The sequence below is a fragment of the Eptesicus fuscus genome, chromosome 10, assembly GCF_027574615.1.
Source record: "Eptesicus fuscus isolate TK198812 chromosome 10, DD_ASM_mEF_20220401, whole genome shotgun sequence".
Lineage (NCBI taxonomy): Eukaryota > Metazoa > Chordata > Mammalia > Chiroptera > Vespertilionidae > Eptesicus > Eptesicus fuscus.
In genome coordinates this window covers 46,429,909-46,453,400 of record NC_072482.1, presented here as the reverse complement: position 1 = coordinate 46,453,400, position 23,492 = coordinate 46,429,909, and the positions used below count along the sequence as shown (strand labels likewise).

Genomic DNA, 23,492 nt, shown 5'->3' with positions numbered 1-23,492 from the left:
CTGCTTTTCACAGTGGCTGCATTCATCTGCAGTACCACCAACCGTACCCGAGGGTTCCCGTTTCTCCACATACTCGCCAGCGCTGGTTTGTTGATTTATTTGTGATAGCCATTCTGACAGGTATGAGGTAATATCTCACTGTAGTTTTAATTTGAATTTTCTCTGATGATTAGTGATTTTGAGCATCTTTTTTATTGGATTGCTGGTTTGTTTTTGTTTGTTTGTTTTTGGTGTTGAGTTAAGTTCTTTATAAATTTTGGATATGAACCCCTTTCTAGCTCTATCATTGGTGAATATGTCCTCCCATTCAAAGAATGCATCTTTTTGTTGGGGCAGAGCTTGGAGTGCGCCCTGTAAACCTAGGCTGTGTGTCTGCTGCCTTTCTTTTTCACCGACCTCCAGCATAACCTTAGAAACACAGAGTCTTAAATAAATACTACCCGGAATGCCTGCTTGTTTGGTAGCAGAGACTTCAGAGTTCTCTCATTACTCACTTGCTCTCCCAGCACTTTGGCAGGAAATCACAGGAGGTGGGCAACTAGGGCCCCCACCTTTGGGAGGGTTACCTTTGGCCATGCCATGGGGGAGGGCGGGGGGAGTACTGAATTCGTACTTGCTTTCTTAAACCAAGGCAGGGATGATTCATCTTGGCCCACCACCCTGGCAAGTAACATACTTATCTCTGAGATTCAGAGAACACTCCTAACTGCCTCAAAGGGTTGTTACAAGCAAGCTTAGGGTCAGAAAGATACTATGAAAGCATTTCTTTTGCCTGGGGAAGCGCTATGCAAAAGTATTAATATTACAAGGCTACCGAAGACAAACCCTTGTGAAGTATCTTTTCACACTGCTCGTTGTCTACCTCAGTTTCCCTTCCTACACCCGAATGTATGCAGAAGCAGGTCATCAGCTTGGCCCCCCACCTACAGGGAGATCAGGTCCCCTGGAACCTTTCGAGTGAATCACCTGCTTCTGATAGCAGACGTCCCTTGCTGACCTCTGAATTGGAATGTTTGTTTTTTTAACTTCGGTGATTTCTATTGAAAGAAATTCCTTGTAGGGCTTTGTGTATAGTATTGACAGCTCACCATGTCTTGTTCTGACTCAGCCGTCATTTTTGCACACCTACTGTGTGTTGCACATTTTTCTAGACATGAGATACATCTATGAACAAAGAGGACAAAAACTCCTGCCCTCTGGTAGCTTGTATTCGAGTGGAGGGAAACAAAAATAAGCAATAAATAAATAAGCAAATTATAGTACGTTAGAAGGCGATAATTGCTATGAAAAAAAAGAAAAAATAGAACAAGGTAAGAGGAGTGTCAGTTTGGGGATGAGGAGAGGTTGCAGTTTTAAGTCAAGTGATCAAAGTAAGCCTCCTGTATTTCTAGCCTTTTGCTATTTTGTTGTTGTTACAGATTTAATATTGCAGGTGAATCATCTGCATAAATTAAATATTGCCTGAAATAAAAGCAGTTCAGCTAAAGGCTAAATCTGATTCCTAAATGCTTAGAAAAGCATGAGAAGGTGCATGAGCCCTTGTCTGGCACTTTCAGGTTATCTATTGTTAGTTTCCTTTTCCAAAAATAGTACTTATTTTATATAGTCTTCCAATGGAGTATCTCTCCAACACCTACTGCCATGTGCTTTTAGTTAAATGTAACCAGCGGTCATACGAGACTAAGAGGTTCATCCAAAATGTTTCCTTTAAAAGTTCTAAGAAGTCCCTCCTGGTTGCCTTTTTAGCCCATAACAATGATGGATTTTGCAATCCTGCTGGTCCAGCCATGTAGGAAAACCTCATGTTGTGGGTAATTCTCTTTAAACACATATTTTGTGTTTTAGTAGTGGTTGTTCAGCGCTGTTGTGTCTTAGGCATGGAGTTTATTATATCCCCATAAATTACAGACCACAGACAACCCCACCCAGAACAGCACTGTGTGTATGATCCTGCACTCCTCCCCTGCTGCGTGACCTGACATATGGATGAGCCCTCCTTTGAGTTCTGGAGTTTTGTACCTATGTACCCTCTCCCTGGCTGGCTTGTCTGTCCTCCCCTTTTCTACATTCCACCATCATTCTCTCCCTGAAGTAGCTGAACCTTGGGAGGGGCAGTGTGTGGCTCCTCCTGAACCCATAGACTAGAGGCCTAGAGGCTCTCAGCAGGTCTCTCGCCATGGACTAGACCAGTGGTCGGCAAACCCATTAGTCAACAGAGCCAAATATCAACAGTACAACGATTGAAATTTCTTTTGAGAGCCAAATTTTTTAAACTTAAACTTCTTCTAATGCCACTTCTTCAAAATAGACTCACCCAGGCCGTGATATTTTGTGGAAGAGCCACACTCAAGGGGCCAAAGAGCCGCATGTGGCTCGCGAGCCACAGTTTGCTGACCACTGGACTAGACCATGTCAAGATAACACTTGTTTTGCCTCCTGTCCAGAACTGACTAGTACATTGCTATTCAAAAGGTAGACTGGAGCTAGGGCCATCAGAATGAGTACTTTTTTATTAAAGTATAGTTGACATACAATATTATATTAGTTTTGGGTGCCCAACGCAGTGATTTGACATTTATATACCTTACAGCGATCACTGTGGTAAGTCCAGTAACCATCTGTCCCGTGCCAAGTTATTACGATATTATTGACTATATTCCCTGTGCTGTATATTACATCCTGCTGACTTATGTATTTTATAACTGAAAGTTTGTACCTCTTATTTCCTTTCACCTTTTTCACCCATTTCCCCAACTCTTCCCCTCCGGCAACCATCAGTTTGTTCTCTGTATCTATGAATCTCTGTTTTGTCTTGTTGGTTCATTTGTTTTTTTCAGATCCCACATATAATTGATTTCTTATGGTATTTGTTTTTCTCTTACATATTTCACTTAGTATAATACCCTCTAAGTTCATCCACATTGTATCAAATGGCAAGATTTCCTTCTTTATGGCTGAGTAATTTTCCATTGTGTGTGTATATGTATATATATGTGTATACATTTATGTGTGTATATATGCTATGCATATGTACATATGTATACATATATACTATACACATACCTACATTATATGTATACATATATACTATATACATACCTACATTCATCTATTGATGGACACCTAGGTTGCTTCCATATCTTAGCTATCTATAATAATAAAATGCTAATTAGACCAGACAGCCGAACAACTTCCTGGATGTCATTCCGGACGAAGGTGTGGTGGTGGGGGCCAAGGCAGAGGCAGTTAGGGGAGATCAGGCAGGCGAGTGGTTAGGGGTGATCAGGGTGATCAGGCAGGCAGGCAGAGTGGTTAGGGGCGATCAGGCAGGCAGGCAGGCAAGCAGTTAGGAGCCAGCAATCCCGGATTACAAGAGGGTGTAGGCCGGGCTGAGGGACAAACCCCCTCCCATGCACGAATTCCGTGCACCGGGCCTCTAGTTGTAAATAATGTTCAGTGAACATAGAAGTACATATATATTTTAGAATTAGTGTTTTCTTTTTCTTTGCATAAATACCCAGAAGTGGAATTGCTGGGTTGTATAGTAATTCTATTTTTAATTTATTTAATGTTCAATTTGTTTTCTGAGGAACCTCCATACTGTTTTCCATAGTGACTGCATCAATTTACATTCACACTGGCAGTGCACAAGGGTTCCCTTTTCTGCATATTCTCACCAACACTTGTTGATTTTTTTTTTTATATAATAGCCATTCTGACAGGTGTGAGGTGATACCTCATGTGGTTTTGATTTGTATTTCCCTGATGTTTAATGATTCAGCATCTTATATGTCTGTTGGCCATCTACGTGTCTTCTTTAGAGAAATGTCTATCCAGGTCCACTGCCCATTTTTTAATTGGACTCTTTGTTGTTGTTTTTATGTTGAGTTGTATAAGTTCTTTATATATTTTGGATATTAACCCCTTATTGGATATATTATTTTCAGATAACTTCTCCCATTCAGTAGATTGTCTTTTCATTTTGTTGACAGTTTCCTTCAAACCTTTTTGTTTTTATATAGTCCCATTTGTTTATTTTTGCTTTTATTGCTCAGAATAAATACATTTTGAGCATAGGCAGATGTCCTTCTATTCCTTACCTGTTGTTTCCTGTCACTCACCTGATTCGGAGGGTGTGGAGATCGTGGGAGCAAGCCACAAGCCTGGAACACTCAGAGAGAGGGTCTTCCAGAGGGAGTGGGAGCTACCCTGGCTCATTGCAAGGTCTGGCCCTGGACCTGTCACTCATTATTCTGAATTGTTCAGTGTGTGCTTCTGTCACCTCCTGCATTAGAATGCTCTTGAGAAAGTCATAGACTCTCTCTAGGCCTGTTTCCTCGTCTGTTAAAGGTGATTAGTCTCCAAATAACCTTCAAGATTGCTCTCCCTTCTAATGTTCTGATGCTGTTAAGACACTATTTATGGCCCTTTTCCTAAAAGTTGACTTTTTTTGACATGGTCGGAATCTTCCACTTCTATCCCTTTAATCTTGTCTAATTCTCCCCATGAATTCATTTTATTCATTTCAGTGTCACTTTTCCTCTATGTGCTTTGTAACCCACGTACTCCCGTCTTCTGGCGCATGTCTGCCACTGGAACCTGTGGCCTACTCTGCAAAGAGCTGTGGTTGCTTCCTCCTGTGCTCCCCACCCAAAATGCTGCTTTTGTATTGGTATCTCTGAGTAGGGAGTTGAGCTGTTGAGAAAAACATCTTTGTAGTCCAATGTCTTTATCTTAAAAGAGACAGAGAATGGAATAATGTGTTCTTTTTTGACTCTTCAGGCTCTGATGACCACAATCAAAATAGATCTGTACCCAAGCAGTAAAAAGGTAATATATGTGCATTTTCTCGTAACAGGAGTCCTAACACAAAAGCAGCGTAAACATAAATTGCATAGTCTGTACCATGATTTTTAAAAATTTTTTCATTTGAACCTTGAGGAGGAAAATATACCCCAGTGGTTAAGAAAGCATTATTTTTTCTAAATTCCATAACATAGAGGAAGTGTTTTTCATTTTCTCAATGCCTTGTGCCTGGGAATTTTGAAATGATAGATTCAGCTGTGGTATTAATAAAGTTCCACAGTAAGAATGTCAATGTGGAGAGCGATTGCTATAAATACAGTAAAGTGCCTGGATTTTAAATATAAATTCTTTTGTCAGATTGCTATTCACTTAATTACCACAAGCTAAAATTTGTCTATTAGCATTTCTCTTCTAATTGTTACCATTGTGATAAACACTTTATTTATATAGTACAATTTACTTCAGGACAATGAGTAAGGATTTAGTATTGAAACAAATTGTAGGAATCAAATATTGCTATTGCTTATTTATTCAGAATATAACTTATTCAACAAAGTTAATTGCACTTTATTTTGAAGATTAGGTAGTTAGAAATAGGATTATTTGTATTTAATTGGAAAATAATCTGGATCTTTGAGGTAAAATGTCTGGCCCCAAACCACATAATAAGTGAGAGACAAGAACTAGAAGTCACTTCTTTGGTATTTAATTCCTGTCCTTGATTATCTGAATTGATATGAATATTTTATGTGAAATACCCATATTTCAGAAAATTATGTTATTTTAGATGTACACTTAGTAAATATACCTGTCTTTCAAAGACTATTGGAATCAATTCCCCTGTCTTTAGATGGGGGCATACTTAATAGTGTATGAATTGATGAGATTACATCTTATTTTTAAAGACTTCCAAGAGTGAAGGTTTCCTAACTTCCCTCATTAATCCACTTTAGTGGTCAATTAGATTTGATGTCACAGCACTCTTTCTTATCTAACTTAAATCTCTCATGCTGTAGCTTAGTCTGTTTTCTCTCACTCTCTCTAGGATATTAAAAGCAACTAATCACCATTATCCATAATATTTATGAAGAATTCCATATATTTAAAATATATGGCAGTAAGCATAACTCCCAAATATCAGTAAAGTTTAACATAGAGAAGAAGGACCAGCTTGTAATAAATGTAGATGACATGGTAGTATTTAGTTTTGATGAATGGATAATGCTGTAAACTAATGTGACTTAAGCAGACTAAATGAAAAGCATTCATCTATTAACTCATTCACTTAAATATTCATCAGGCTCCTACTTTGTGGTACTGTATTGTGCTATATTCAGAAGTACGAAAAATAAATCATAGAATCAAGCCAATTTCAGTGCAAGGGATTTTTTTAAATAGAATTTATTAGGTGGATTGTAAAACTTATTAGGTATATTAGTTAGAAATGTGAAAATAGAATAGCTTAATCTTAGGATAATTCTATGTCCTATTTAATGACTGTGTGGTATTTACAACCATATCTGGAGGTGGGGCTGAAAAATATAGTCTAATTATGAAAACATTTTCTCTTTACTTTACAACTGCCCCATTACTAAAATCTGTAATAGGCACCAAATTTTACTATGGGTGGCCCCTGAGCTCTTCATCTGGAAGCCCCTTTGCTCTGGTGTTAATATTGAAGAGGTACCTGTGTCTTCCCGTGTGTATTTGGACATGTGTGAGCACTGGCCAGTGTAGGACAACAAGAGGTTTATCACTGGAAATAAATTACAGACTCGTGAGGCATGAAAATGATATGCCTGGAATGCAGAACAAGGATTGCCTTCTGCCTGCTTTCTTTATCAGACAGCAGAAAGGAGAAAATGATTTATTCTGGAGCCATTTGACACTGACCAAGCAATGTATAACAGATAAAATGCTGATTTATTGCTGCAAAGAGAATAATGGCTGTTCTTGCTAAAATGCCATTAATAGTTTTATTGTTTAAAGTGCAAATTACATTTGGCAATTTGTTAGTCCTTTTTTGAGGCGAACTTGAAGTAATTCAGTGTAGGCTTTCAGCAGAAAAAGGACAAAGCAATTAGCAAATCATAAAAGAAGTCATTCACCAAGGTTGGCTCTTTATGAATTCTCTGTCTGAACTATAAAGATGTAGGAAAAAAAATTGTCTTTAAGAAATACAAAATGATGCAAGTATTTGTTTAAAACAGAAATGCCATAAGAAAGTTGATGTTGGCCCTAGCTGGTTTGGCTCAGTGGATAGAGCATCAGCCTGTGGACTGAAGAGTCCCAGGTTCGATTTCATTCAAGGGCACATGATCGGGTTGTGGGCCTGATCCCCAGTAGGAGGTGTGCAAGAGGCAGCTGATCAATGATTCTCTCTCATTGATGTTTCTATCTCTCTCTCCCTCTCCCTTCCTCTCTGAAATCAATAAAAGTATTTTTTTAAAAAAAGAAGAAAGTTGATGTTAGCACAGTCTGTAGAGCTGAGGGTGTGCCTTCCATGGGCGCCTGCTGTATGCACAAGACATTGTGCTAGTCACCAAAGAGAAAACCAAACCAGAAAAAAACGTAGTTCCTGCCCTTGGGGATCTTACTGTCTGATGGCAGGAATGAGATAATTCAAAATGAATTAAAATATATAACCAGAATTTGGTCAGAATCTCAAGAAAGGTACACATGAAGAGGTTCCCAGGAGAAGATGACATTCAGAAGGTGACATTTGAGGTCACTTTTAAAAGATGCCTAAGATTTCTATAGCAACAGTTGGGGCCATAAAGCAGTTCCTGAATGAAGGGATGTCAGGAAGTGGAAAGATCTGTGCTGATGAACATCGAATGGGCTCTTTGATGCATAGGTTGTGGCAGCGTGATCATAAATTTCAGTTTGCCTGGGGTGGTCCCTGCCACCACCTGTTGCCCTAGTGCAATTATTAATACTGCCCTCTTCCACTCTTCAGAGTCCCAGTTGAATGGTCAATTATGCAATGAATGATTGTGGTGGCTATAAAAATGCACCACTCACCTCTCCTGCTTTAGGGAGCACACCTGGCTGATGTCCCCAGCTGTGGCCCCTCTAGACTCACTTCACTTTGGCCCCATGGCTATGCTTCCCAGGGGCCACTCCCAACCAGCCATCATGCACAGCGAGAGTGCTAAGCTGTGTTCATTCCAGCAAGACAGGGGTCCTCCACTGAGACACTTTGCGGCAAGGACTTGCATTGGCAGGGCTGAACCTTTCTTAGAAGTGCACGGCACTCTAAGACATCCCACTCCCTTCCTTCCTCCTCTTTCACACAGAGCCAGGCCTACATCTTGGTCTGCAGACTTTTCCTGCCTACCCCTGCTCCTTCCCCAAGAAACCTCTTACAGGTCTAATCCCATGGTAGTGCCTGCTTCTCAGCAGACCTGAACTAATGCAGTGGCCCTAGTTATTGATAAGTCTTAGATAGTAGACGAGGATATGACTACAAAGAAAAATGGGGACGATACTGTAGGCAATTTTGAAAATGACTTTGAAGAATTTGACCTTAATTCAGGAGACCATGAGGCTCCATTGAAGGTTTATCTGTCACAGAATAATCATCAATGATTTGGTCCTGCTGATGATAGAGAAGGAGAGTTGAAACAGGGCGACCAGTTAGAAGGGTACATCAGTTCTAAAGAGTAGCGTATGCGATGACAAACACTGGCATGGGTATGAGAGACACTGCAGCGGGGAGGTTGGCGAGGTTGGCTATGGTGGGACAGAGGAATCAGAGATTATTTAGTCACTCTGTGCCTCAGTTTCCTCATCTGTGATATGGGAACAGTCACAAGCCCTACATCACTCATGGAGCCATAGTGAGGATTAAATGAGTCAGTACATTCCAGAAGTTCAGAACGGTGCCTGGCACAGAAGAACCCAAGTGTTTCAGAATTTTTTTATCTGTTGCTCTCTAGCTGCGTTGTCCTATAGGACTTTCTGCAGTGGCAGAAATGGTTTATATCTGTGCTGTCTGGTACAATAGCCACTAACCACATGTGGTTATTAGCACCTGAAATGTGAATAGTGTGACTGAGGAACTGTGTTTTTAACTTCATTCAATTTAAATTTGAGTAGTCACATGTGGCTAATGGTTACCATTTAGAAGTCGCACCAATTTCTAAAGTACTAAGTAACTAACATGAAGGGGATTGCAAAATTATAGTCCATTCTTTTCTGCAAAAAAAACTTGGCCCAGCTGGCATGGCTCAGTAGTTGAATGTTGACCTATGAACCAGGAGGTCACGGTTTGATTCTCAGTCAGGGCACATGCCCGGGTTTCGAACTCAACCCCCAGTGTTGGGCGTGCAGGAAGCAGCTGATCAATGATTCTTTGTCATCATTGATGTTTCCCTCTCTCTCCCTCTCCCATCCTCTCTGAAATCAATAAAAATATATTTTTTAAAAAGTGTTTTGTACTAATAGCAGCGCTATTAAGTAAGCCCATAGCTTTGGTTGCTGACTGATAGTCAGGGATAAACACAGAGAAGATGTGGTCCTAAACAGACCCCTCTGAGATAATCAGAGCAATGAGAAAGGGACGAGAAGTAATGTTTTTACTAACCCTGCAATGAGACAAGTACTTGAGGGCTTGAAGGAGAGTGATCATGTGTTGGTTTCTGCAAGTAGCTAATAATAGGTGGCTAAGACCTCCCATTTAATGGGATCTGGACTCTCTGCTGTCCATTTCCAAGGCCAAAAGAGAGGAGGTAATTCAGTGCCTGCTATAATGCTCCCTCCAAATAATAGCCAGGATAGCGCTGCTATTACCTAAGGTCACTGTTAATGCTGCAGCTGAGGACTCTGGTAGTTCAAGGACAGCACTAATTGGAACTCTGAGGGATGTATTAGAAGGAAAGGGGCACACGTTTCTTATTATCTGTAAGGGGAGGATTAAAAGGCCTTAGTGTTAGCCAGTCTATCCGAAAAAAGGATTTTTGAAATATCACTCTTTCCCTTTTCTCTATTCTCCTGCCATGCTCAGGGTGAGCCGGCCTTCCCGGTTCCATGAATATATCACTGCGCAAGGCTATGGTGTTACTGTGGGCATCCCCCACATTACTGACTCACCAGTTGAGATTTTTGATGCCATTGAAACTCCAGATGCCTCAGTTGATAGGTACCCTGTGTGGATCAAGGTATTTCTCTCAGGAGACAGAACACCACGGGAGGCAACGTGTGGCGTGGAGTCCACCCTGAGAGCACACCACACCTCTGTCACGTGGCAGATGTGTGACCAGTGCTAGTGACGTTAAGTTTGGTGTCCTTACTTGTGAAATGGGGAGGACTGGTGTCTTCTGAGTTATTTAGAGGATTGCGTAAGTTAACATGAGTCTTTTACGTGGAAGTGCTGGAAAATGTTAACTCCCAGCCCCTGCCATATCTCTAGTCTCCTAATTTTCTTAAGTTCCCATTCATTATCGTTCCAAAATCTAGCATGACCCGGTACTCGCTCTCAACTCTGTCGAACCTCCGCGCCCAAATCACACACGCTTCTCACTTCCATCGTGTTGACCTACTCAGCCCTCCGGGGCAGCCTTTCCCGGCCTCTGTTCCCTCCTTGCCATGACTGCCTCCCCTCCTTTCCTGAGCATTTCTGAGGCCAGGACCTTCCTGTTCTGCATGCGTTTGGCTCCTTGCCTGTCAAAGGAAGGTGGCCACTCGGGGCTCACGGCCCTGCCAGCTCCTGACATTTGATAGGTTTCTGTACATGAGACCACCCACCACCTGAGTTTGCTCCTTTTAAAAAATGTTCCTTGGTTTTTCTCTTTAACAAAAAAGCGCCACCTTTGTATTAAAGATACTTTTTAAAGAAGCAGATAAGGAAAAACTCAAAGCACTCATCATATGATGGTCCCTAGAAACTGCTGTGTACATCCTGAGAGTACCTTACAATGCTGAGTGTGTGTGTGAAACAAAAAACTTAATCACTGCATTTCCACTTCTTGATAACACCCATCTTCAGCGTCATAATTTCATACTGTAAATATCCCTCTACAGCATCATTTCAAGTGCCCTCCTAGACGGCTGCGTGTGAATGGATTATGGTTTATTACTGGACACCTACATGGTTTCTGCTTTCCCCCACTTTTACAAATAAGGCAGGACATTATAAAGAGAGCAGCAGATAGCACCCTTGTGCACATACCTTTTCACACAGCCTTGAAATGGAATTATCAGAGCGAAAGGCATGCCCATTTTTAAGGTTTTTGGTACCATATTGTCACATCACCCACCAAATGGATGGATCTAGTTCTTTGCTCCCCTCAGGGCACATGAGGCTTTGACCACTTGGTTCCTGGTGGGACCAGTAGAACTACTGGGGAGGAAAAATGAGAGGGAGAGAAAAAAAAATAAAAAAACCAATGCTTTTCCCTACTCATTGGTGGATCCGGTTCCACGTCCACTATGTGTTTAAACTCTCCTAGCATAGGGCAGCTCCCTGGCTCCTGCGGAATTCTTCTTGATTAGCCGCTTGCTGCCTGTGCCCCCTCTGCATTGCCACCTGTAAATCAGTGCACTGTTCCTTGGAAGCGTCCCCGCTCTGGGAAGAGCCTTCCCGCACCTGTCTCATCCAACTGGAGAATCTCCTCTGCGTCTCTGCCTTTCATCTCGTCTCATTTTGCAACCATATTTTCTCCTTTCTCTGTTATTGGCCCTTTGATTTAATACTTTAATTTGGCATGTAGGTTCATTGTATCACTGTTCCGGATAATTCATGCCATTCTAGACGGAATATTCTGAAACATTTTCTTCAAATGCTGTTTTGTGAAAAGATGTCTCACAGACTCAAAGGCTCACCCATTATATTCATTTTTTTAGAAATGAAAAGATAAAAAGCAGAGCGTGTGTGGTAACTACACAACTTGATTCTTTTCCAAATGCTCAGGAGAAAATTGCCTGTTCTTTTTATCCAACAGGATGAAGACAAGTACAATTTTTATTTTTTTCTACTTGACTATGTGGGACACAGATTGTGGCCTCCGTAGGTTGATCACAGCACATTTCATAATTTTTAAGGACGTGAACAACACACACTCCTCAGAGGGGAGAGCTGGTGGGTCTGCTTTGCAGATACGCACAAGCTCCCTCCCCCAGACAATGGAGCTGCCATTAGAGTGTCACCCGCCTTGGGCCGGGATTGGGGACCCAGTGAGCAGCTGAACGGCTCCCTGAGTGTACGGTTTCAGCAGCTTGTGGGAAGGCTTATGGTACAGTGATGTGACAAGCTGTGAACAGCAGATCAGAGCGAAACGTGAGATAATTTAATTGAGGAGCTTGGTGAGAGGACAGCTCTCAAGAGCAGAGAGCAGGGACATGGCAGAAAGGGCATCTGAGGAAGGGATAAATTATGAAATCGCATTCTGAGGACAATGTGAAAAGGATGCTTCCTCATTTCTCTGGCAGTTTGGGTCAATTTCCTACCCTCGCATGCTTTGCAAAAAGGGAAATAATTTATTTTTATTACTGCCCCATTCTTGTTAAGGCAATTTTTAATACCGCATAGAGTAAGTCACCCATTTCTATGTAAGGGACTGACTTCCTCTTTTCTCTGGGTTTGGTATTTACTATTTCTGCCTCTACCCCTTTGGGAAAAAATGCTTTTTTGGTTGTTGTTTTTTTCTTTCTTTATTTCTTTTTAAGTAGTAGTAAAAATGTGAGACTGGTAATAAGCTGTGGTGTATTTTCTTTGACTTGTATCTTTTGTAGGCTGTTGGAGGCCTTTTTATTTCTTCTGTCATTGGCTCTAAATTCTGATGTGGATTGTATTTTTTTAACCTTTATTTTCAAACCACTTCTTCTGAGTTAGTTTTATGCATCATTCCTTCTTATTCACTCTCAGACTGTCTTTATAAGACAAGTGGTGAATTTAACATTACCTAGTCTCTTAGTAAATTTCAACCCTAATATCCATCCTGGGCACTTAAAAAAAACACACACAGAACTCAGAAATGGCTTACCTGGGTATATTAAGGCATTTGATTAGTCAGGTTGAAATAATGCATCTACTTACTAATTTTTTTCAGTTTTTTTTTTTTTAACTTCTTTCTGTGTTGAGACCAGTTGTCTGTTTTAAGTATAGGTGGCCTTCTAGTTTAGAACAAAGTTTTAGCTTGATTATCAGCTTTGGATCATGAGGTTGTTAAAGCCAGTTTAGACACTTCTGCCTTGACAGTTCATTTTAGAGAACTTTCACACTGTGTCAGTGACAGAATCAGTGCCTCTGTTTAAAACCATCAACTGGAGTCCTTGAGGGCAGATACCACTGGAAAATAAGGAACATTGCGCGTACACACACACACACACACACACACACACACACACCCATGACCTGGGTCAATACACGATGACTTGGAGTTGAACACAGTATTATAGCATCACTTCTGTGTTTCTGTGGGTTTGCTTTGGTTATGCATGGTGATGCGAGAATATTAATTCCAGCATAGTAAAACTTAACTTCAAACTCACTATCCCTGAATTTAACCTTTTAAGAAAACCTTTAATCTTTCCACTCTTTGGGATTCTCCTTCTGTGCACATACATCTATACATGGAATTTAATGTAAAAAATTTAAAGCAAAAGTTCTCATTTCAAACTCTTATTCAAGTTCAAGTTGTTTCCGATTCCACAGTTGAAATGCCACAATTGAAAATTTGTTGGATGTCAAAGAGAAAAGGTCTCAAAATGGCTTAGCCAGTCGCTCAAGAATATTGTCATTTCTCCCAGTTTCTCCCCAGCTGCCTTCCACACCTGATCTTATCTCGCTTAAACCCAGGTGTTTTCCCTTCCTGGGCAAATCTGTTCAAGTCCTGTTGGAAGATGACATCCTTCTTTCTTGGCGGTGCCATTCCTTGCAGCTGAGTGGGTCAAAAGGTCCGAATTAGTCAGAGGGATCCTTAATGATGAATTCACATATTTTAATACGAACGACTTGACTTAACGGCCTGGCACATCAGTCACAGTAATAGAATGTCACTCCCTGCGGTTTTAGAGGATATACCTGCAGAAAGAGACCCTCGAGGGACCTTCAGGGAACCTTGTCCGGCATTTTTTCATCATTCTGAGGGAGCTTTGTGCATGTTCTAAGTGTCTTGCACTTGAAAAGTTTTCTGTGTGAACTAGTTTTGTAAAAAGCTGACAGGCATGGAAGGAAGGAAGAACGGAGGAAGGAGAGTTTAAATGAAAGTTTGGGTGCCAAGAGAAGAGCTGGAAGTGAAGACTATGTTTCCCAAGATAGCTCTCCTCTCCATTCCCCAGCCCCCACACCTTCCTAAGTTTACCTCCAAATGCTTTATATCACCCAAGCACTTACACAACATTGCAGACATTTTCATCTAAGCTAGTAGCAGTTAATTATCTGTCTTTGTCTGTATTTCAGCACTTAATGTTATTTTGACAGGGGTTGCATACTCTCTGTCTTTTTGGAATTTTTTAAGTGTTCTTCTGAGTAATTTGAGAAATTCCAAGTATAGATGAGGTGATCTGTTCTCTCCTTTGTTGTCTCTTTAAATTTAATTTTAAAAAAAACAAACACCACATTTAAAGAGGACCCACTGTGTGCTACACAGCATGCTCTGGTCACTCCCACATACATTGTCTAATTTAATCTCTTCTTCCCCTGAATCTGCACCTTGAATCACCACTGTAATCTCTGTGTGTGTTGGGAGGGGAGGGGGTTTCGGGAGTGGGCAGAGAGGTCATGATCTCTGGGTGGTACATCCATGTTTAGCAGAGATTTCAGTCTGCAAGGGCACTGCTGCTTCCCTCTCTATTTATAGTCTGGGGAGTGAAGCTCCTGGTTGGTTATTGGCAGAAGTGCTTTACATCCAGGATGATCTCTGGGAAGTTTCAACATGAGTTGGTTTCTATTTCCTTTCGAAAGCATGTGTTTGCTCACCTGCAAGGAAGGTGAATAGGAGACTCAGCTCGCCAAACGGAGTGTGTCAGGAAGGATTACTGATTTATTTATGCTTGCTTCCAGAATATTTGAAGAAGTTGGCTTTAGTACTCCCTTCAATGGGGCTTACTCACCCAGTCAGTGTCTGCGTCAGCATTTAAATATCTCAGGCCTGTCATTCTGGAAGAGGGGCGTTCCCGGAGGTGCCTTCCCTAACCTGTGGAGTGAAACCTGCCCGGTTGCAACAGGCCCAGCCAGGATCTCCCTCTCCTGGCCTGATGCCGCTTTCTCCTTTGGGGTCAGACCCACGTTTGCTAGCAGCTGCCTGAGCCTTAGCTATCTTGGGGGAAATAGTCTTCACTTCCAGCTCTTCTCTTGGCACCCAAACTTTCACTTAACTCTCTCTTCTTCCTCCCTTCCTCCGTTCTTCCTTCCTTCCATGCCTTCAGTGTCTATTGAGTGAGTACTAATACCTAGCACTGTACAAAACCCCAGGGATTCAGAGCTAAACATATAGGCCTTTCTTTGTGTTGTACACAAGGAATAAATGGTGTCTTTCCAAAAGGCAAGCAAGCCTTAGGTACAAATTCTTTTTAATGAAGGGGAAAATATTATCTTTAAATGAGCCATCTCCATGCTTGCAGATAGGATTGCTCACACAATTATAAGTATTTTCTAGCATGAAGATTCTTCAGGACAACATTCATCCATTTCATATTTATTGAGTGCTTAGTGTGTCGAGGTATGTACAGAACACAAAAAATATAAAGCTAGATACAACAAGGTCCCTCTCTCTAAAGACTCATATTGTAACAGAATAAAGAGTTCTATAAAGTCTATATTAATGCCACAGCAGAGCACTGGGCATGCTGAGTGGTAAGAGACTATGAGCACCGAGTAGGATGGGGGACAGGACAATGCCTACACATAGTAGGTTCCTAGTATTTGTTGACCGACCAATGGGGTTAGCCCACACTCAGGACCTATTAAAGAGGGTGACATTTCAGCTGTTTCATAAAAGATGAATAATGCATTGTCTAGGAGGAGAAGGGCATTGTAGGCAGTATGAGCAAAGGTGGAATACTTGGAGGTGGCTGAGGGCTTGCAGAAACAGCATCAGGATGCTCAAAAGGAAGTGTTCGAGAGATGATTCCAGAGAGGGCTGGTGGAGCCAGATTGTGAAAGGTTGGAAAACTTTGGCCTTTTTCTTTTTGGTCAGCAGGGCAAGGAGACTGCAGTCATTTTGAGCAGTGAAGTTACACCAGATCTAGGTTTTAGAAGGGTTATCTGTCCTGTGTAGGATATTCTCTCAAGTCAGGAGAAACTGAGGAGAGGAAGCCTTGGAGAATATTGAAGAGGGGTCCAACCACAGCAGTCCATGTAGGAAGAAAGAAAGCAAAATTGAGAGGAACTGCAGCATATCCCATGTCAGAGATGAGGCTGGGAGAAAGCAAGGACTGCAACTTTCAGAGAATGCACATTCCCCATTTACCAACTCTGCAAACTTCTGCAAGTTACTTTACTTTCCAGTGCCTCAGCTTCTGGGTCTGTAAAACAGGCACAGTTGTACTTACCTGGTAGCATTGTTGTGAGAATTCGCTGAGATAATGGTGGTCTAAGCATTGAGTATGGCGCTTGGCATGTAATAATAACCAGCATTTATCGAACTTGTACTGTGACCACGAGCTTTACATGTACCTGCTTACTCAGACCTAACAACCTTATGAGGTAGAAATGGTTCTTATCCTTATCCTACACTGCCTGTCAGTGTTACTGATTATCATTATTCTTTACTGTGCCGTCTCAGTCCTCCTATTCCCTGGCTGCCAAGCTTTGTGGGAAATAGGAGAGAAGGGGTATCTGTTATGTGACCTTTCTGATCATCTCACATAAAACTGACCTGTCCCTGACTCATTCCCTCAGGACTCTGTTCAGTCACAGAAACTAATCTGATAAATGAATCTGCTGTGAATGGAATGGGATGGTAGATGAATGAGTCACTTTTCTAGAAAACACATCTACATTTTAGCTAACTAACTTGCAATGGCTGTCACCCAAAGGAATGGCAAATTTTAGGCCAATAGGGAATTATTTTTGAGCTGGAATACCTTAAATCACACCCCATGGCTGGCTCAGCCTGCCTCTGCTCTTGTCCTGTGTGTTATTTATATAATGTCTCTTTCTTTTCTTTCTTTTTTTATTCTTAATGCTATCTCCTTTTTTTAAATTGTTTTACTTTTATTTTTTAATTTATTGATTTTGAGAGAGAGAGAGAGAGAGAGAGAGAGAGAGAGAGAGAGAGACATCAATTTATTGTTCCACTTATTTATGCATTCATTGGTTGATTCTTGTATGTGACTGGAGATTGAACCTACAGCCTTGGCAAATGGGGTGACACTGCAACCAACTAAGCTACTCGGCCAGGGCCATCTTAACACTATTTTCTAATTAAGACAGTCCTTCTTGTTCATTGAAGAAACTTTAAAAAGTAAGGAGAGCAAACAAAAGGAAGTTTAAATCTCTCAATAATATTTCTCCTCGGGAATAACCGTGTAGAGATTGCCCTTCTAATCATTTAAAATCTGTATATGCATGAAATATGTCTCAATATTGGGCAAAGACTCGTTATACTGAAATCACCTTACTCAGTCAGTGCAAGTTTTAGGTACTTGTGTAAGTTACCTGATGGAATTGCTTTAAAAGTAGGCAATGAAATTCAACAGAAATTTAGCCATTTCACATGAGAGCATGACCCCACAGCCTGGGTTGGATGCCAGCAAGAACAAGTCTTTTTAAAAGAGCATTTTCAAGAGTAACACAGTAAGTAGTTACATACTGGATACCACATGCAGATCAAATGATAACACCAACTTTTAAAATATATTATTGACTTCAGAGAGGAAAGGAGAGTAAATCATTGATTGGTTGCCTCCTGCATGCCCCCTTCTGGGATTGAGCCTGCAACCCAGGTATGTGCCCTGACCAGGAATCGAACTGTGACCTCCTGATTCATAGGACAACACTCAACCACTGAGCACACCAGCCAGGCTACACCAGCTTTTTTAATATGATGCAAATGGATATTTCTTGCTTGGGATCAAATTTCCAATGACAGCTTTCATATACTAAGTCAAAGACTGTATCTCTAACAATGAGAAGTATTAGATGACTTGTAAGGGATTCTAGCAATGATGAAAACATTGCAGATGAATGTGAAACATTTGGATAAAATATGATTCAAAAAATTACAAATCAATTATTTCATATAAATGTAATTTAAAATATGAATGTGAATTAAATATAAAAAGATAAATAATTATTTCATCACATTTCTGAAAGCCTAGAAACTCAAGTTAGCAAAAGTGGGGTTTTTTTTGGGGGGAAGGGAGATTGTATTCTCATTGGTAAAATGGAAGATCTCTTATTTGAGACCACCTTATTTTCAAGTATATTAGTATATATGTACTTTGGCTTTTAAACAAAGAAACAGGATTGCATTCTAGTTGTGTTTATAATCTATTTTTTATACTTTATATATTATGACTATTGTCCATGGCCTAATTTTCTTAACCATATCATTAGTAATGGCTACATTAGAATGGGTGGAGCAGAATGTATGTAACTAGTCCTCTCTTGTTAGATATTGAAGGGATTATTTCCATTTATTTAATGTTATAAATAACCCAGATGAATAGTTGTGTAGACAACTCTCTAAGTATGTCCATGGCTATTTTTCTTAAGTTAAATGTCTATAAATAGAATTGCTGGGTCAGGGCTTGCAGAATTTTAAGGTACTTAATATAAATTGCCAGGTTGCACCAACCCATAATACTCTTAGTACATCTTAGGGAATTATTCAATTATTGTCCCCTTGTGACAGTGTCTTAATTAATTCTGAGTAACTCCTTAGCAAGATCATTTCACTGCTGTCCAAGGTGTTTGTCCTATCTCCCTCCCTCCTTCGTCAGCCTCATGCCACTGGATTAGTATTAAGTACAGGTTAGAGGATTTCATGTATCTTTGGTTGTCCAAACCTATTGATTGAAAAGGTTTGCTACCACTGGGATCAATGAGATGTCTCTGAAGCACCATGTGAAATGTTATCCCTTTTATGTGAATGACATTAAATTATTAAGAAACATCACTGAGTCTTATGAGATAGAGCATTCATATGACTTTTCTTAAATTCAGTAGAATGCTGTCATAGTAGTTTACTATAATAGTGCTCTTTTTGTTTCCATTTGTTGCATGTGCTGTGGATTTCTATATTATACAGCCTCAGAAAATAAGACAGCTTGCAAAATCTTCTTTATGTTACAGACTGCTAGTTGGACACCATAGAACCTTCTTGCTCATCAAGTAACAGAATCCCTTTTATACTTGAGCTGCTAACCAAAAAGCAGCTTTGCTGCTAGCAAAAGTCATTATCCCCAGACTTTCTGACCCTATGACTAGGTTATAGCCAATGAACTGTAAGGAGAAGTGTGTGTGTGTGTGTGTGTGTGTGTGTGTGTGTGTGTGTGTGTTCAAGGAAGTCTTAAAAAGGAACGGACCACACCCTTCTTCACCCCTTCCTCCCTCGTGTTCCTTGGAACATAAGTGTGATGGCTGGAGCACCAGCGTTATTTTGGATTTGAATGAGAAAGACCACATTGTGGGACTGGCAGAAAGGAAGGCTGGAAAGAGCTTGAGTCCTGATGGATGAGGAACCTCTGTACAGTCCTGGACTGCTTGCCTCTGACTTAACTTCTGTTATTTAAGCCCCAGTTTTGTTTTTTGGTGTGGTTTTTTTTTTTCGGGGGGGGGGGGGGGGTTGTCTCTGTTACCTGGAGTCTGGCTTAATCCTGTCTAAAACAGTGATATTACCAATTTTATGGCCTTCTAATTTCCTGTTCTCTTTTCTATATTCGTTTTTCTTGTCTCATTAACTAAAAGATATTCCTTATCAGAATTAATTTTTTAATATATGTTTATTGATTTCAGAAAGAAAGGGAGAGAGAGATAGAAACATCATGATAAGAGAGAATTATTGATTGGCTGCCTCCTGCATGCCCCCTACTGGGGATCAAGTCCACAACCCAGGCATGTGCCCTAACCAGGAATCGAACCATGACCTCCTGGTTTATAAATCAACCACTGAGCCACACAAGTTGGACCAGATTTAATTTTTTAAAATGATTTTTAGAGAAAGAGGAAGGGAGAGGGAAGGAGAGAGAGAAACATTGATGTGAGAGCAAAACATTGGGTAGGCTGCCTCCTGCACTCCCCCTACTGGGGATGGAGCCCACACCTGGGCATGTGCCCTGACCAGGAATCAAACTGGCAACCTATCGGTGCACAGGATGACGCCCAACCAACTGAGCTACACCAGCCAGGGCCTTAACAGACTCAGAAGGGAAGTACATGGGTAGTGTCCATACACAAGATAAAGACATCATCTGAACACAAGTTACACAAGCACATTTCCCATGTTCATTTACAAATATTATTCGAGGCCTGCTGGTTTGCAGAATGTCCCCTCGCTTCCCATTTTTCTCCCCAGAAAAGAAGGGAGGGAGGTACGTATACAGAACAAGGAACTCTGTTCTGTCAAGAAGTAGGCGAGGCAGTGGCCTTCTGGACCTCGAGGCAGCAGTTTCTCTGTCCCTGACGGCTTTGCACAGTGAGCCTGAGCACCTTCCCAGGGCCTGTCACCCTGGATGTGAAGCAGCTTCAGACCACGTTTCTCTACCTTCGCCCTCACTTTTCTTTTTTAATTTCAGAGAGGGAGGGAGGGGAGAGAGAGAGAGAGACATCAGTGATGAGAGAGAATCATTGGTCAGCTGCCTCCTGCACACCCGACCCTGGGGATTGAGCCCGCAACCTGGGCATGTGCCCTGACCGGGAATTGAACCGTGACCTCCTGGTTCTTATGTCGAAGCTCAACCACTGAGCCATGCCGGCCATGTGCCTTCACTTTTCTTTCTAATGTTATTGGTATTTGTCAGGTGTTCACCAAACAGCTCAAGGCACACAACATTTTACATGCAACATTAAAGAGTGTAAAGCTGATTTATGAGAAACATGGCAAGGAATCAATAAAAGAGGTCAGGGAGAGAAAGGGTAGAAAAATGATAGAAGATCCAAAAATTCCAGATTTCAGCCGTGCACATACAGTTACACTGTGAACAGACCTTTTTAAATCTGGCAACATAACAGTAAAGGCCTTGATGCCTGTTTTTCAGTGAGGTCATCTTGAGAGCAAACACGGAAATAGAATGGGGACATCCTGCGTATTCATCTTGTTAAGTGTGTGTAGGGAAGGCTGATGGAGTGGAAACGTCATTCCTTCAAAAATGCACACCCGGCTCCCGTTCTGGCTCATCCTCCTTGAGGGCAGCAGGCTTCACTTCGCCCACCATTCTTCCCGCCCTTGCTGTCTTATTACTAAAAAGCGTGGTGCACGGATTAACACAGATACACGGGTTAGGGCAGTGGTCGGCAAACCGCAGCTTGCGAGCCACATGCGGCTCTTTGGCCCCTTGAGTGTTCTAACGCCACTTCAAAATAGACTCGCCCAGGCCGAAAACCGACTTCTGCGCATGGGCCACGAAGTTTCAATCGCACTGTATGTGCGTGCCCGCACGTGGTATTTTGTGGAAGAGCCACACTCAAGGGGCCAAAGAGCCGCATGTGGCTCGAGAGCCACGGTTTGCCGACCACTGGGTTAGGGACATTGTGTTTACTCTGCCCTACTTCAGTGTGTGTGTTTCATTCCCTGGTAGAGCTGTTGAGGGTTACTATTTAGTGGCAAGGCGTTCGTAGCACTGGAGGGTAAATCTAGAAAATGCCTCCTCAGTGTAATATGTTCTAGCTCCTCGGAAGTGTCCTCTAGTGTATTTGATGGATTTACCTCAATTATTCATATTGGCACGTAGTCTCCAAGCTATGGTAGTGATTTTTCAAGCATTTTTCAAGAGAAAGACTTAACTAGATCCCTTTTCCCTACTCATTATTACATTTGTCTCTTTGTCCCCGGTGATGTAAATTGACTCTCTCTGCCCAGTTCATGTCTATGTTTCTCCCGCCTGTCTCTTTGATTAAATCTAGAATGAGACTTTGGTCCTGGGCTTCATCGCAGGTACACAGGTGTGCAGCATGAATGGGAAGCGGAACATCATAGAGTGGTGGGGCGAGGATGACCTGAGAAAGCATCACCACCTCCGTGTTTACAGGTGCAAACCCTGGGTCCCAGAGAAGGGCAGTCATTGGCCCGGCCACACAGAGCAGATTTATGCCTAGACCCTCTTGCCCTTCCCACGGTCCCACGCCGCCTGGCTTTGCAAGACAGCAGCCGAAGCTTGTTATAAGTCCGGGCATCAAGGCCTCCCTGGCTTAGAATTGTCGTGGAATAAATCCTGATCGGGAAGAGCTCCAGAGAATTATAGAATCCCACAGGCTTCTCACAGATAATTCACTTTAAGCTGTTCTCAGTAAAAGCCACATAAACATGTCCAACAAATCACAGAAAATGATCTCATGGAGTAGTGTTGAACCACAAACTTGAATAAGAATCTGTTTGTCCAGAGATGAAGCTATGTAGAAGATATTTTCAAAAGTGTGGCAAGTAGTAAAAATTGGGAGAAGAAAAAGGCTGGGGCCTGGTTTGGTTCCCATTATTTTTCTGGGAAGGAATGGAGAAATGGTTTCGATCCAATTCTGCTTGCCCACCCTAATTTTCAATTTTCTCAGAATTTGTTTCTTTGAAGTTCAAGCTAATAGATTTATGGCAGCTTTAAACAGTTGAAAACCATCACATTCACTCAAACACACATGCTTTTTCTCACTCCAGCAGAAATATCCGAGTGTTCTGCATGGGGATTTTGCAAAGAGCCGGTTCCCTCTCAGTTGGTGTCTAGTTTAGAGAGGACGGCACTGGAGTCATTTTCTCTACTTGTCCTGCAGGAAAGGAAGAGCTGACTAGAAGATAGTGAGACTATTTCTTAGGTAACATTGTGTCTTGGGTTTAAAAACAGCAGGTGGAGGCCAGACAAGCCTGGTCTTCTTTCTGTCTGTGGCACATTGTTCTCTTCATGGCTCCATGCCAGCGGGCTGTGTGTGTGTGTGTGTGTGTGTGTGTGTGTGTGTGTGTTAGGGTCACAGGATGACTTGGCGTACAAGAACTGCTGCACTTTCAGAATAGGTTCGGTTACTCTACAAGTTCCTTTTTAAAATGGGAATCTGGTCTAGGTTTTTGCATATTTGTCAGTTCTCCACATAAGACCAAGCTTTTCTCACACCCTGGTTTCTTTGTAGGACACTTCTTTGAAAAGTAATAACATGGCTTAGTGTTCATTTTGTTGTAGGGCCTGGTTCTGCTTTTTGCTGCTCCTGTAGAGCTAATTTTGTTGCTTTTTATCACCTTATCTCTAGATTTTTATAATAGACCAGCTCTGGTAATACAAAGTGTCATTTGCAGTTAATCTGTTAATTATTATCAGTTTTGCTTAATTTTGCCAGTGATATCCCCTCTCCTTCCTAACTCTTGACTGTAGCCATCTTCTGGGTGATCTGTGTAGATGGGAGGGAAGAGTAGGTCAGGGAAGGGACATCTCTAGAGTGCCTTCTATGTATAAGGCTTTTTATATATTGAAACCTTCTCAAACCCAACATAGGGAGTAGGAATTGCTATCCCCATTTTGCAGATGTGGCAGTTGAGGCCAAGAAGAGTTAAATGATTTGACAGAGATGCTACAGCTACTGATGCAATTGATCAGGATTTGAA

At 41.5% G+C, this 23,492-nt stretch overlaps 1 protein-coding gene across 4 annotated transcripts in view; it reads left to right on the top strand.

Moving 5' to 3' along the window:
- Positions 1 to 23,492, top strand: part of BACH2 (BTB domain and CNC homolog 2) — a 335,928-nt gene that overhangs the window by 133,147 nt on the left and 179,289 nt on the right. Inside the window, exon 3 of one of the 4 annotated variants that reach the window (XR_008557209.1) lies at positions 4,783 to 4,832. The exons of the other annotated variants lie outside the window; for them this stretch is intronic. The gene's annotated coding sequence lies outside the window, so the exon portion shown is untranslated. Of the gene's footprint in view, positions 1 to 4,782; positions 4,833 to 23,492 lie in introns of those variants that run through there. 4 annotated transcript variants of the gene reach the window in all.